The sequence below is a fragment of the Alligator sinensis genome, unplaced genomic scaffold, assembly GCF_000455745.1.
Source record: "Alligator sinensis unplaced genomic scaffold, ASM45574v1 scaffold226_1, whole genome shotgun sequence".
Taxonomy (NCBI): Eukaryota; Metazoa; Chordata; order Crocodylia; family Alligatoridae; genus Alligator; species Alligator sinensis.
Window position 1 is genome coordinate 156,063 of NW_005842028.1, and position 15,726 is coordinate 171,788.

Sequence of the window (15,726 nt, forward strand, 5' to 3'; positions counted from 1 at the left end):
GCAGGAATCTTGACATTCAGACTGAGCTGACTAACAGAATTGGAAAAGCGGCTATGAGTTTTGGATTAGTGCAGAAATACGCATGAAATAACAGCAAACCATCAGCTAAGGTGAAGATATGAATCTAGGAGACTTGTGTGCTGTCATCCCTCCTTTATGGTTCAGAAACATGGACTACATATGCTAGGCACATCAAGGAGCTAAACAGCTTCCTCATGAGATGTTTGCATAAGATCCTGAAAATAAATTGGAAAGACAGAACACCAAACACAGGGGTACTGGAGCATGAAGGACTGATATGCTTAGAAAGCACTATCAAGAAGAGGAGGTCGCAATGGTTTGGCTATGTCAGAACAATGGGAGAAGAACCTATAACCAAGAACATTGTGTATAGTGAGATCAAATGGCTCTAAAAAGTGGAGTCACCTCTATGGCAGTACTACAATGTGTGCAAAAATTATATGAAACCATTCAACATCAACACAGAAAGCTGGGAGGAGCATGCAGAATCCCATCTGATGTGGAGGCAACATCTGGCACTGGGTGCAGCTCAACATAAAGCGGCTTTGATCTACAGGATGGAAGCAGAGTGAGACAGAAGAAAGCAGCATGTTGTAAACTTGGATTCCACCTCAGACAACATATGGATCTGTGAAACTTATTACAAGCTGTGTAGCTCTCGAATTGGGCTTGTCAGCCACAAATGGATTCATCAGGCATCTGACTAGACCTCTTATGTGTATATTATGATCCAGAGGATTGACGGCTGCCTACATAAGTCCCTTTGCTCACATCTAAATATATTCTTCAAAGCTTTGGTTAGTTTCATTCGGCATGGTTACCTTTTCCTCCGGTTTGAGAAAAGTAGACTGCCTTCCATCATGCTCAGCCTGTTTTTTCTTATCTTCTTCAGCACTCATTGACGTTCCCCAGACAGCCTGCAGCAATTCACACACACTCCTGTCTTCCCCAGGTTAGTATAGTGTATACTAGTATATAGTTCTCTTTGTTTTCCAGTTGGAGCCAGGCTAGTTATATTCCCCAGTAAGTAGCTTCTTCATTGTTTTATCAAGGACCCTCATCATTCCTTAGCTGTACCTTATTTTGCCATGGGGTCAGTTTGTAGAGTTTTCGTCCGTCACAGGAAACATTATATTCTTTAAGTTCTTGCAGCTAGGCAGAATAATATCAAATAGATAAGCTGATATGCATATAAGAGTATGAATATAGCTCCTTCATTCTCCACAGTAGCAACATTGAACATTTGTGTCTGGAAGGGAAAAAAGTAACTTGCATGTCTTTCCTTGAGACACAATTATATGCACATCTGAGGACTTGAAAAAAGGCTAGGGAGTCATAAAAGACAAGGTGGAAGTCATTCTGAAGGTTTCTTTGTTTGCTAGGCAGTTTAAAATTAACACTAAGAAAGTCCCAGTGAGCCTTGGGATTTTGGGGAGGCATGGGGCATAACAAACATATTATAGTAAAATATATGCAGTGTTTGTCTACATTAATGTAATGCCCTTTTATCTAAAGAACTGTTAGATTCTGTTGTACATGTACATGACAGTAAAAAGAATTTGTAAAAAAAATGAGACTGCAGGTTTTTTATATGCTTGTTGGCAACCCCATCCCTCACTCCTTCAGGCATAATAGTGCATGAAAATCTGCATATGGCATTCTACCACTCTGCCCCCATGTCATTGCCATTGCAAGATACTGCTTTGGCTTGGAAAAGGTAAAATAGCATTTCTGTTCTTCAGGATACTGCTTCATCAAGATCAAAAGAATAGGAGGGCTACCCATTTAGGCACAGTGATGATTAAATGATTAAATTCAAAACATCATGCCCCTAATTCCTTAAACCTGGACAATAATAAAGAACATGCTAACTGTGAGTTCTCTCCAACGTAATTTCTGGTTTCCGCAAACTCATTTTCAACATTGCTGGTGTATCCATTGTAGTCGTTCAAAGTTATTGTCACCTCCTGGCTTTCAAATGTTTCACAGTGAAGCCTACACTTTTTGCTTACCATACTTTATACTGAGGTTGGCAAGCCAGTCAATTGATAAGTCAAATATTGTCAATTGACTGGTCAGCTGACTGCATATTGTTTTTGACCAGTCAAAGATTATAGTAATTTTACAAGAAAACCACTACTTTTTGTAGTTTTTGTGACAGAACTATGATTTTTTATTTGTTTTTAGGTACATTTCTTAATGAAAATTGTGTGCTTTTTGGGGGTATTATTTGGACTGATTGACAATTTTTGACTGATAGTTGACCGATCAATTGATTGAGCCTCATTTGACTGGTCAAAAACCCAACCCTGCTTTATATGGTGTACATGTGTGGGAACTGCTCTTCTCAGGCTGATGTTTCATTTTTTTCATATCTAATCAAGTCTTATTCATACACTTTAGGCCCTTCTAACCACAACAGCATTTGTGGGTTCAGGTGCACCTAGCAGAAGCAGTACAGTAGTTTATTTTTTAATTGCTGTCAACAGAACTATAGCCAGACCAGAGCTGGTATGTTTATCTAACAAAATCACCATGCGGATTATCAGAGGATCATACTGCATTTGTCATTAAGGGATGTGGAGGGGGTAGTGGAGAGGTGGAATTAGTTTGTGCTTCATAACTGTTAACAGTGAAGATTGTTTTTTTTTTCCTTTAAAGAAGACAAAAAGTGAAAGTGATAGAGCAAGAGCTGTCAAGCCCTGTTGTGCAACTACAAGCAATGTGATGATTAAGGGTAAGAAAGTCTTCTCTCTGTGTAATCCTTCAGGGGCCAGTTGCTAGCAGGCTTTATAAATGATTCTAAGATATTAGTCACAACTTAGAATAAAGGATCTGTGACTTCTTTTGTAAGGTTAAAGGGAATATATATTCTTACCTACTGAGTGCATGAATGCAGTCCTTTTAATTTACTGTAGTTTTCCCTGCATTGATAAAGAAATAATGTAACTAATCCCATTATGGCTTTCTTTTATTACCTTCTGGTCTGTAAATAAAATAAATAGCATACCTTTGTTTGCAGCTGGGTTTTTTTGGTGTACACACAGAGCCAGACACACAAACATACATAGTCACACAAAGGTCCATGCACACACACATAGGCGCACACACTCTCACATGGCTGATTTTTCATTACTGAATACCAGATACCCCATTAAATAATTGAAGAGCATCCTGTTATATTTATTACAGAGGTGGCTGATATTACTGCCAATTGTCAAATTTCGGGTTTCCTGTTGTTGATTTTCATGCATGAGAAACACACAGCCGCTGGACTGATTCCAGAGCTCCATCAATCTCTCCAGGCTGCTTCAACCTCAGGATATGTAAGAGTAGCGGATAAATTGGAAGATCAATGCCTTGTCCCTCCTGCTGTGCCAGCTGGTATTGAGAAATTAATATGAGGATCACTATAAATAAAAGATAAAAGATGATATGGCTTACAGTGTAAAATATTAAGGCTGGACGCAATGTGCTCTATGAATCTAAACCAAAAGCTAAGCATATTAACCCTGTGAGAGCATCCACTGCTTTTGTGAGTTTGAAAAAAAGATCAGCCTGGCAAGGAGAAAAGCTTGCTTTAAAGATGCTGTAAGGAAGCATGGAGACTTAGCAGAAGTACATTAGATACGATAGGAAATGGTTCTTAGTCATGGTCTTCTGGATTATTAGTAAGTCATAGAGAATGTGTATATCATAATATATCCAGGAGCATAACTCTGGGAGACTAGATGATCGATAGATTTGGTAATGATATACGAAGTATTTATGGGGAAGTTTTGAAAAGGTTTTTAGGCATCTATTGATTTTAAAGGGAGGTAGGCATGGAGGGCTAAACACATAAACAGACTTGGGTGCACAATGCTCAGCATCGCAGTATCTAATTTTTAGATGTCTTACCATGGTAGAAAGACTCCATAGGTCTGAATTGGGGCACTTGTCACTGAGCTGAGAGAAATATCCGCAAAAGACATTACATCTGAAGAGTACCACATAAACTACTCAATAAGCAATTTTGAGGATCTTTGTATATTTTGAGTCCCATCCCTTTTTAGGGACTTTGATGTGTGGTGTGCAGAGATGCCTCCATCCAGTACGGGCTGAGTATCTCTGAACCATCTCCTGAAGTTCCGTGCCTTTTAAGTAATATGCAAGGCTTCCTTTGGTACATGGCCACAGATAATGCTTGAGCCCTTCACTCCCCACCCCATTGGTAAGTCAATAATTGCCGAACTCACTTTGGATTGAAAGCTACATCTTCCATTTGAGCATCATGATTCCTTAGCTAAAGACTTTTCTGAGGTGAGTGTGGGGGCTCCTGAAACTATTCCACTTCACATGGAACAATTATAGACTCACTGGAAATACTAAACCACCTCCCCAAACACATGCCCAAGTTTCCTATAGACTGATGTTAGGGCCCTCCCATTGAAGATCTGGTTTCAGAGCTGCTTAGGCAAAGGGAGGAATTGAACCTGGGTGTCTTGCATACTGCAAGAGTGATCTTAACTAGTGAGCAAATAAATAAAAAGCGTGGAGGCACTGATGACAGCACATTCTCCATTGGCTATGTTTTAAGTTGGGGGCCCAATCTGTAACATTGCTCAAGCCCTTATTGGTTCAGGCCTTGCAAGCAAATTAGGTGGTAGAATACAGAGTTTATGGATTTGGTAGCAACTTAGTTGTGAGCTCATTGCCAAGCTGTTCATCACAATCAAGCCTTAAATGCCTCTTATATACACAGAAGTAACATTTCAGGCAAAAGTTAATGACACCTTTAAAAACAGAGGAATTGAGGAGTGTAGGTGCCTTCAGGGGTAGGCAGAAGCAGAATAGGGGTTTTATGGATTGCTATTTTGACTTTGACATTTAGGGATTTGGGTATCTGTGGCTGAGATATACATTAAAATTAAACCATACTAACGGCACATAAAATGCAAGCACCTGAACATTAAGGCTTGTTAACAAATGCTAAGTGCTCCCTTAAAGTTACATCACTTTTCACAAGGATTATTTTTGAATCTTGCTACCCAGTTTGAGTTACCTTATCATCAGGCTGCTCCACTGAGATAAAACTATGAATCTGCAGTCATTATATCAGCAGAACTTGATAGCCCTGGACTACCAGCTAGGGACAGCTGGGCAGTAAGTAAGTGGGGAGGGGTGGGGCAGGAGGAAAGAGGGGCAGGGGGAAGGGGACATGAGGAAGGGGAAGTAGGGGCAGGGATGGAAGGCACGAGTGGAGTGGAGGGAAGAAGCAGATGGGGGGAGAAAGCGGTGGAGAAAAGTTGGGCATGTGTTTGGGGAGATGGGGAGTTTTCAAGCCGCTGGAAGGGCCTGGCACCTTGCCATGCACCTGGATCAAGCCCACACTGCCCCTTCCAATCCTGCAGCTGCCTGGCAGCTTCCCATGGGGGAAGAGTAGCAGCAGCATAGGAAAGGGGCAACTGGGACCAGAGCCATGTGGTAGGCCCCATCAAGCTGGGGCTGGATCCGAGCAGCAGTGGCAGTTGAGGAGGGGGGGGAGGAGGGTGGATGGGAAGTGTCCCCTGCTCTGCCTGATCCTGTATTCCCTGAAGCCTGGACCATCCCCATACTACCCCTACCTGGCTCTGCAGCTAGGGAGCTACTCAGCCCTTGCTGGGGCTGAGAAGGAGTTGTGGGGGGATGGGGGTAGGTAGCTGGAAGCCTGGAAGGAGGCAGGGAGGGAGAACCCCACCCTTTTTTCCACTTTGGACTGATCCTGGCAGCAGTGGTGGTAGGGGGACAGGCAATCCAGGCATCAGAGTTTGGTGATCAGGGAGCAGGGTGAGGGGGCAACACAAGCAGCAGGGGGGTATCTGGGTGGTAGGTGGGAGATGGGGTGGGGTAGGGGTTAATCTGAGTAGCATGGGGGGTGAGTGAGCCCTCACCCCCTTCCCCCAGCCTGTACTGTGACTAGAGAGCCAATGAGTTGGGCAGGCATGAAGCAGACTTGGCAGCTCCTAACAATGCTCCTGCTTGCCAGCTGCATAGTGGCAGGTCAGAGCAGTGCACCTTAGAGAGTATTAACCTTGAAAATATGCTCACGTGTGACACATGCTAACTTTAAGGCTGATGGACATTGCTTAGAGAACCAGATCATCAAAAGCATTTAGGTGCTTAACTCCCAATGAATCAGTTAAGTGCCTTAGAATCATAGAAAATTAGGGGTGGAAGGGACCTCAGGAGGTCATCTAGTCCAACCCCCTGCTCAAAGCAAGACTGTCCCCAACTACATCATCCCATCCAAGGCTTTGTCTAGCTGAGTCTTAAAAACCTCCAAGGATGGAGAGTCAACAATGTCTCTAGGTAACCTGGTCTAGTGCTTTGCCACCCTCTTAATGAAAAAGTCTTTCCTCATAGCTAACCTAAACTTCCCTTGCTGCAACTTGAGACCATTTCTCCTTGTCTTGTCATCTGCTACTACTGAGAACAGTCTAGCTCAAGTCTAGCCTGTTCTCAGTAGTAGCAAGGTAAGTCCTTAATACCTTTGAGGATTTGGACTTAATACCTATACATAACTGGCCTGAAACTTTGTTTGAAATTGATTCCAGGCTTTTTGTGATCAAAATCTGTTACCCCATCACAGCATGTGATGTAGAACAGGGTTTTTTCCAACCTTTTCTATCCGAAGGCACGCTTACATTGATAACAATTTTCTGCAGCACACAACCTCCCTCACCCAGCACCTAATGTATATAAATTATGTTTCATTTATTAATGTATTAATTTTTCTAGTGTATGACTTTCCCCCCCCACCCACAGTTCTGTGGCACACCTACTCATTTCTGCTGGCACACCATTGTGGGCAGCACACTGGTTGGGAAACATTAATGTAGAATATGAGACAAGACTATATTTCTCAGCCTAGTTTCAGTGGTCAGGTGCCCATGTCACAAAACCCATTACACCAGGAATTTTCCCTGTGTGAATAAAAATACTATGTACTATTTAATTAGAAATACTGTCAGAGCAATGACCTACACTGAGAGCAGTTATTGCAGAAGCTCCCTGTTCAGTGTTTCTGTACCATGAAGACAAGGTAGTTTCACTTTGTTTAGGGTATTATGATTTTAAATTAGTAAGGCAATTATTCATTCCTAACCAGTGAGTCTAGTGGAATGTGCCAAAGCAATTCCAGGATTTTAACCCACTTTTGTCATAAATTTTGATATAATATAAATGCATTATAAAGTCAGTCAGCCATACTTGTGGCCCCATTATTTTTTAGGAGCCCTTCCTGGTACCAACTGGCAACCAGCAAAAGTCCCATGCGTTGGGATCATCTTCCCCACATAGGTAATGCTAAATTATTGGCTGGTACAAATTAAGGAGGGTGAAATGTAAAATGAGGTATATTTTAAAATGGGTCAAATTATCATGTGCATACTTGCATTTTTAGAATTCTTATTTATTTAATTACTTTATTATTTAAATGCATTTTTTTTCTCTTTAAGCTTAGTAATTTAATAACTAAACATCTCCAAAGCAGTTTTCTTTTCAAGGGTGGGGGGCAGGGTAAGGTTTATTTCTCTCTCAAATAAACAGGCCACTTTCTGTGGGATTTGACTTGACTTCTGTGGAACTTCTACTTGTGTATTGGAAGCAAAACTAAGACCATATTTTTTCTTAGTCTGTATTGATACACAGTGACTTGGGAAACAAAATCCATGAAGCTGGACTCTAAATTTACCATTTAGCATGATAAAGATAGACCAGCTCTGAAGTTGTTCTTTGATGATGACATCACTCTTTGCACATAAATCTTAGGAATAATTGCTTCCACTAACGCCTCTTTCCCCAGTCTTCTTACATATACCTGGCTGTCACTTCAGGCACAGCCATATGGATCAATCCAACAGGAGCAGACAAAGCTGTTTCCTTTCAGGTAGATTAATGATTTCCTCAAATAAATGAGAAATGTATAGAGTAGAGGAAGCTATTTGTTTGGGACCAGATTGTCTCTGGTGTCCTGGGGAAGAATAGAAGGTGCAAGGAACCCACGCACCTAAAATTCTCTGTTTGGGGGTTAGATTATGATTGAATGAATTGCACCTTGATACACTGAAGACACTGCTTCCTTGTATGTGTGATGGGCTAGCTGGTAGTGATTTAGCCCAGGGGTTTTGAAAGGGTAAAAGATGATTGGAGAGCTTGGGATTCCCTTTCCTCACCAACCAGGCCCCAGAGACTCACCCTCCATGCCCCCTGATTGATCCCTTGAGTCACCTGGAGAGGGATAAAAGGGGCAGCACAGCTGACTCAGAGCAGGCCAGTGAGGGACCACAAAGAAGGAGTTTCAAAGAGCTGGCAAGAGCTGGGCCAGCAGGGAGGGAGCAGTTGCCCGAGAAGCATCTGAAGGAGTGGGACCTGCAGGCAGCAGTTGGACCCTCAGCAGCGTGGTGTGCGGCTGGCAGGAGAGGCTCCCTGCAGGGCACCAGGATCACCTACAAGAGGCTGTGGCCAGCAGGAGAGGCTCCTGAGCTCCAGCAAGGATCTGAGCAGTGACCTGAGAGGCTCCCAGCTCTGCTTCCAGCTCCTCCAGCAAGAGGCCAGGCAGCTCGATGTGAGGCAGGGGCTCCTAGAAGGTCAAGACCCCTAGTAGTCTGGGGGGTGGTACCAGCACTGGTGGCTATGTGATAGTGTTTCTGCTTATCATGTGGGAGATCTGAGTTCAAGTCCTAACTAGGAAAAAGTGGGGTGAGTAAAGTAACATAGAAAAGTTCTTGTTGCAGTGGTAAGGGGTCATTGTGTTTTCCCTCTTTCCTCCCCCTCCAGGTACCTAGGCCCTATATTCCTTGTTATTTGACATTTTGTATTTTGTGTCTTTTATGTTTTGCCAAGCAGTATTGTTTGTTCTGCTGTTTGTGTTTTTATATTTTGTTAACCCTGTCTTTTGTCAACTGGATGAATATGTCTATGATTGTGTGTGTCTAACCTTTATTGAATCCTGCCCCTCCCCACTCCCCCCCGGGTGTTGTAGTGTCCCCTATACCCCCTGGTTTATACCTGTTATGTTCCCACTACTGTTCTCTCATTAAAAGGTATATGGTTAAGTCCCCATTGGTGATCTGGCTCTGCTCTATAGTGGGAGGAGGGTCTCTATACCTCCCACAGCTCTTGTACACCTGCTCTTGTCCCTTTAATTGGAGAGGGGGTACATCTTGGAGTACCGCCCAGGTTACATATGCCTCTAGTGATATAGTCTACTCCAAAGCATCAGCCTGCAGAATCAGCCCGATGTGGGGTGGGGTGGGGAGGAAGAGGGTAGCTGCACACGCATAGTCCTCAGAACTCCTGCTGGGGTGGTGTAGCCAGGCTAAACCGAGTTATGACTAGTGGGCACATCTGGCTTTTGCTGATTATCATAGATAGGATTCTATATTTATGAAGCAGATGGTAGCCATCCAACATGAATATCACACAGACTCCCAGCTGACCCTAAACTTATTGGTAAAATTAGTTTCCTCCTTCATTCTCTCCAGGCCCTTTGGGCCACTTCACTTTGTGGCGATCCAGCTGGGGCTGTAGCAAGTAAATTCTGCTGCGTTAGAAGCTTAATTTCAGATTTCACGGGGTTGGAAAGACACTGCATCCTGAATATTCCCCAAAAGATAGGAGCTTTGAACAGGGTATCTGATCAGAATACAGGAACTGAAAATAACCTTCTCAGTGAAGAAGGTTTGTGTCTCTTGTGCTAGTTCCAAGAGCTCTGAAAGAAGAGAACCAGAAAAAAAATGTTGTCACTATCAAGACAGCTCCATCTGTGGACATGGATACATCTTTAAGGAATAATAACTTGATGTGATTGCATCAAGGAATACAGAGGAATCAGCAGAAGGGAAACTAAGCAAAATGGCCAGTAATCAGTGACAGAAGTCACCTTTTGCTTCTGAATGAGGAGTTAACATAAACATGCGGTAAGGCTTTCTTTGGATGGCAGAAGAAGAATATTTTCAGCTTTCCCTTTTTCACACCAGCTTTCAAACTGCATGAGGCAGTTTGGCTTCTCTACTTTACTTCAACTGTTTCTGTTTATGGCTTCTGTTGCAAGTTAACGCTGCATATTTTGCTTTAGCTAGGAATAGTAAAAGGCTGGAAAACAGTGCGATCCTTGCAAAAGATGAGAAACTGGCAGATGAGCAGTGACATGTGGAGAGACTGAAAAATTAAACTGGTTGATAATGAAAACCAGCACCAAGTTAATTCTCTGACAGAAGCTGTTTTGGAAAGATGTTTTTAACTGCCCATACTACATGGACCAGAGAAGATTCCCCTACAAAGTTCAGTGGGCAAGACCTATTCATACCACAATGAGAAATATTCAAAATCTGTGGGTCTTTTTTGAGGAATTACAGGTTTTCCTTGCTTTACATGCGTTCTGTATGTCTGAATTCACTCTTATGCAATGACCCTCTTTGTACCAAAAATTCATTATATGTGAGGTAAATTCACTCTTATGCAATCAGTGTGGTGGAAGCCCACAATCAACTGCTTTGTGTGGTGCATTGTGGGAGTGACACGCACCAAAATATAGTCTCCTGTGTGGATCTGTGCTCCTCACTCGTTGTTGGTAACACGTGTTTCTGTAATTGCCATCCCCATTATGATAGTGCTTTGGGGGCTTGTGTGTACTGTCTGCTGTTGGGGCATTCCAAAATTGTCTTGTAAAAGTTGTAGAAATGGGTCTGGAGGTCAGTACAGTCAAGGTCTTGGAACGTATCCCTATTTATTACATTGTAAAGTGAGTTCCCTTTATGTGAACTGAAGTTACATGCCGTTTTCCAGGAATGCATGTACAGCATAAAGCAAGGGAAACCAGTATACGGTGATGCAAGAACACCTCCAATGAATTACCTCAAAATAAGTTTGTTATCAATACTTAGGCAAAAATATTCAAAATTAATTTAGTCATATTCTTCAGAATATGATGAAGAAACTTTTTTCTGCTTTGCAAGCTGCCAAGTACTAGTCTATTATATTCAACTGCACTGAAAACATTAGTAAAAAGAAGCAGATGACAATGATTGTTTAAATTTGTTTGTAAAGAGCAAGTGACTAAAGTGAGAGGACATAAAATTAAAGACCATTTCATTAGAGTTTTGAATATGATGCATGCTATTGATGCTAAAATTATAGATGTTCTCTTTGATCAGTCAAAGAAATGGATATATCACCCAGTGATTTAAGAGTGAATGCTATGCAAAAGGGGGCAAATAGGGAAGGTAAAGCTAGTTATTGAATGCCAGAAGTCAGGACCTTAATAAGGGAGCTTTTTTATCCCACTCAACATACATTATTTAAAGGATATGTTCAACAATGCCAGGACTAGTTTCACTGAAGCAGTGGTATTTTTGGTATGGTTCAAAGTATAAAAATAATTTTGTAGCCTCATCACAGTGTGAAGATGCAGTGTGCCAACATGTGATCAACTTGTTTCCAACACCCTTAAGTGAAACACAACAGGATAGCTGAATTGATGATCAACAGATTTTGGAAGCCTTTCATGCTTCAAGAGCCTATCTAGTTTCATTTCCCAAGGTTTCAAACCTAAAGGGACCCCCAGGAACCCAAACTCAAAGTGGTGCTGAATTTATGGCCCACAAAAATCTGTAACAATAAGTCTACAAATTCTAATGCAGTCTACTGCTTTGGTATGAGATACTTTATGAAGTCAATCTCCTAAGTTAAATGCTTTGAGCAGCTGAAGTGGATTTTGAACAAACTATGCATCAGAGCTAAAAGTTAAGGAGAATTTCTTTATAAACTGTCATTCTGATGAAGGATTTGTAACTGTCTTGACTGACGTTAAGGAACTGGCTGATGAGTGGAAATTGAGAGAAGTTTTCCCCAAGAAAAATAACCTACAACAAGGGTAAGCAACCCATGGATCCACCACTGGATCTGTCCCAGAGTCATGCCTGGCTGGGCTGGGGAGGAACAATGGTGGTGACCAGATAAAAGCACGGTTCTGTCTCCGACCCGCTCTGGGTCATTTTGACCCCCTATCAGAAAAAAAATAAAAACTATTGTCAACCACTGACCTATAGTACAACGCAAAAAGAGATTTAGCAATTATGAGGTGAAGCATGACTCATCAACTAATCCAGTAAAAAACTACAAAGTCTTTTTTTTCTATTATATTTTGAAGACTGCCATGCAGTCACTTACAGAAACTGGAAGAGCACTGGAAGCTGTTCAGTTGTTTTTATAGGATAGCTCTAAAACACTGAACATGCCCCCAAAAGAATGACAACAGCAATGCATTGTTTTAAACAGTATTAGAGATTTTGAAAGCCTTTCATGCTAGCAGTGCATTGTTTTAAACAGAGTGGAAAGCGTCATAAATTTTTTTTTTGCAATGAATTTCAGGACCTTGGCACATGGCTGAAACTTGGAAGATGCCCAAAATATGAACTGGAAATTCTGTGCAAAAATACACTGTTGTCTTTGTTTCTAAATGTAGCCATCATACTCAAGATTCTACTAACCTCACTTGTATATGTCACACGCAAAGCATGCAATTTTTCAAAACTTAAACTTGTAAAGATATACTTGTGTTATATGATGCCTCAGTCTCAATTGGTAACTCTTGCTTTAATTTTAAATGAAAACTAAATTGCAGAGTATTGATCTGAAAGGAGCTATCCATTCATTTCTATGTATGAAAGCAAGAAAAGTAAAATTCTCCAAAGCATCTAGCTACCCATCTAACATCTTTGTGAAAAGGGCTTTAAAGTGGGTAATGAATTTAGTTCGCTTAGTACTTCAGTGGGGGAGCAGTAGTATAACTAGGGAGGTGGGCAAGCGGGTACCATTTGCAGTAGTCTAGTGGTAAGAGCATTCACTTGGTCTGCAGAAAACTGTTTGAATTGCTGCAAGCAAGTTAAATCAAATGCTAGGTGATACAGGCACACCTGTCAGGTGCTGTAAGAAAATCAGAAGTGGGTAAAAGTCCTTACAAAAAATCCCAATGTTCTACTTGTACATAGAGTCAGTATGGACACCTGTCTCAGTATGGACACGAAAAAGTCTTTGGATTCTCAAAAACAAATGTTGAAGAATATTCCTGTGTAAGAACAACACAACTTAGTTAACCACAGAGTGGATGAGGAGGAAGCAGTGTGCCCTAGGCATCAGTCTACAGGCTGCACTTGGTTGACAGATTCGCTATTTTTTCTTTTAAAATATCACTCTTCCTATCCATACCTCCCCACCCCCAGTCCCCCCACTGACCAGTTCCTTCTTGTGCCAGTCACATCTGGCTTAATCACTGCAATCCCTTGAGGTCAAAGATGATTGCCTTCTATGATTGCCATATGTGTGCATCCAAGGATGACTGACAAGGCCAATCTAGGAATGACAGGTACTATGACAACTTGGGCATGTCTTCCTGTACAGGGTGGGTGGCTCTGGATTCTTGATTCTGTCTGTGAAACACTGTTTCTGCTGCTTCCATTTTTCTGCCTCCTGTTGTCATTGTGAGGTTTCAAAGTACTGAGATCCTTGCAGCATATTCCTCCCTCCATGTACGGTGGTCCTAGGCAATAGTCTTTGAGTTGATGTTGATGTTGCATTTTTTCAATTTGGTCTTTAGGACTTCCTTGACTGAGCTGGGAGAATAAAACTTGCTTTGGGAGTCTGGAGTTGGACATCCAGAGGTTGTTGCCAGCCCAGCAAAGCTGATGTTGGATGATCATCATCTTGATAATCATGGTGTTTGTTTATAAGAGGATGCTAACATTGGTGCATCTGTTTAGATTCAAAAGATCTTCTGCAGGAAAGATTGAAGGTACTTCTCCAGTAACTTCTCCTATACATTGTCCACATCTCAGCTCCCTATAATAAGGGATCATGAGTGCTTGATAAATCATGAGCTTGGTTTTGAATATGATGTTGCAATCTTTGAACACCCATTTCCTCAGGCAGCTGAAGGCTTTACTTGCACATTTGGGGTGAAGTTGGATTTCTTCGTTGATGTCAGCCTTCTGTGAGCGATGGCTTCTGAAGTATGGAAAATACTCAACATTCTCCAGTTTCACCATAAAGCTGAATTACTGGAGCTAGGGACTGCTCATTAAGAGCTTCTTAATGGAGGATCTTAGTCTTCTGATGTTAAGCATTGGTCCCATTTTCTTGAATACCTCTCAGTAAAGATGTCCACGATTGTCTGCAGATCTGCTTCTGAGTGAGTACACACTATGGCATCATCAGCATACTGGAGCTTGATGACCGAGATCAGGATAGTTTGGGTTTTGGATCTGTCTCAGTTGAGATTAAACAACTTATTGCCCATTTGGTAGTTTAGCTTCACTCTGACTGGAAGTTTGTTGGTGGTCAGATGTAACATCACAGTAAGGAATATTGAGAAGTGTGTTGGAGTGATGATGCAGAATTGCTTAACTCTAGTCTTAACCTCAAAGGTAATAGATTTTTTTTACTGAGAACCACCACTCACATACTATCAGAGAGCAGATGAAGAAAAATGATGAATTGGGGTGGGCATCTATACCTCAGAAGGATCCTCCACAGTGCTTCTTGGTTGACAGAGTCAAAGGGTTTAATGAGGTCAAAGGCCATATAGAGAGCTTTATTTTGTTCTCAAGGTTCTTTGGGTGAATCTGATGTCTTTTATTAGACCAACTTAAATAGTTGGAAAACAATTATTAAGCAAGCTTTTGGGTTCAAAAACCCTTCATCAGGCTAAGGAAGTTTCAGCAGTTGATGTGTGCTCTTCCTGGATGGAATCTTGTTTAAATCTTTATTTTGTTCTCGGCATTTTTCCTGCAGCTGGTGAGAAGCGAAGATCATGTTCATGAACTCCATGTGCCCCCCGGAGGCTGGGAGGGCATGGTGAGCTCCTGCAGGTGGCGGTGGCACTGTTGGCGGTGGAAGTGTGTCGGCAGCAAGTGGTGAGCTACCACAGGTGACCACAGCACTGTCAGTGGCAGAGGGGGGCAAAGTGAGTGCCAACTGGTGGTCAGCGACCACCCGCAGACAACACTGGAAGCAGCAGCAGCGACCAGCGGCTTTTTGATACCCTAAACCCACACTGAGATTCTGGGAGGAGCTCTTCAGCAAGCAGAAGGAGATGGTTCAGGAGGGTGCTCACAATGATCTTTCCTGTGATGGAGAGCAAGCCAATCCCTCTGTAATTTCCAGTCAGACTTGTCTCCTTTTTTGAAAATTGTCAAAATCATAGTGTCTGTAAGGTCATTTGGGATTTCCTCATCATTCCAGATCCTTAAGATGACAGCATGGAACAGTGACGTAAGCTCCTCTCCTTCCTGTTTGAAGATTTTGGCAATGCCTTGTCATTCTTCATCTGGCTAATGGCTTTCCCCACCATGTCTAGGGCTGGAGGAATTCTGACTGGGTGTTGCGGGATGGAATTGAGAACACTCTTATCAACAACAGTTTTGTTTCTCAGAGTCTCTAGTCTCACCAACAGAATTTCTCTTGAAACTGTCGCTTTTTCCTCCTGCACCACCCAGTCCCAGTCACCTCATTGATCAGTTCTTTCTGGTGCCATTCAAATCTGGCTGAATACTACTGTCAGGAATATAATAAAATTCATGCATGGAAGCACTTGGATGAAATGAGTTAGACAGGGCTGGCTGTACATGTGTTGGAATTCACATCTTACCCTTATAGACTCAAAGAAAAATAAGATTGGAATGGCCC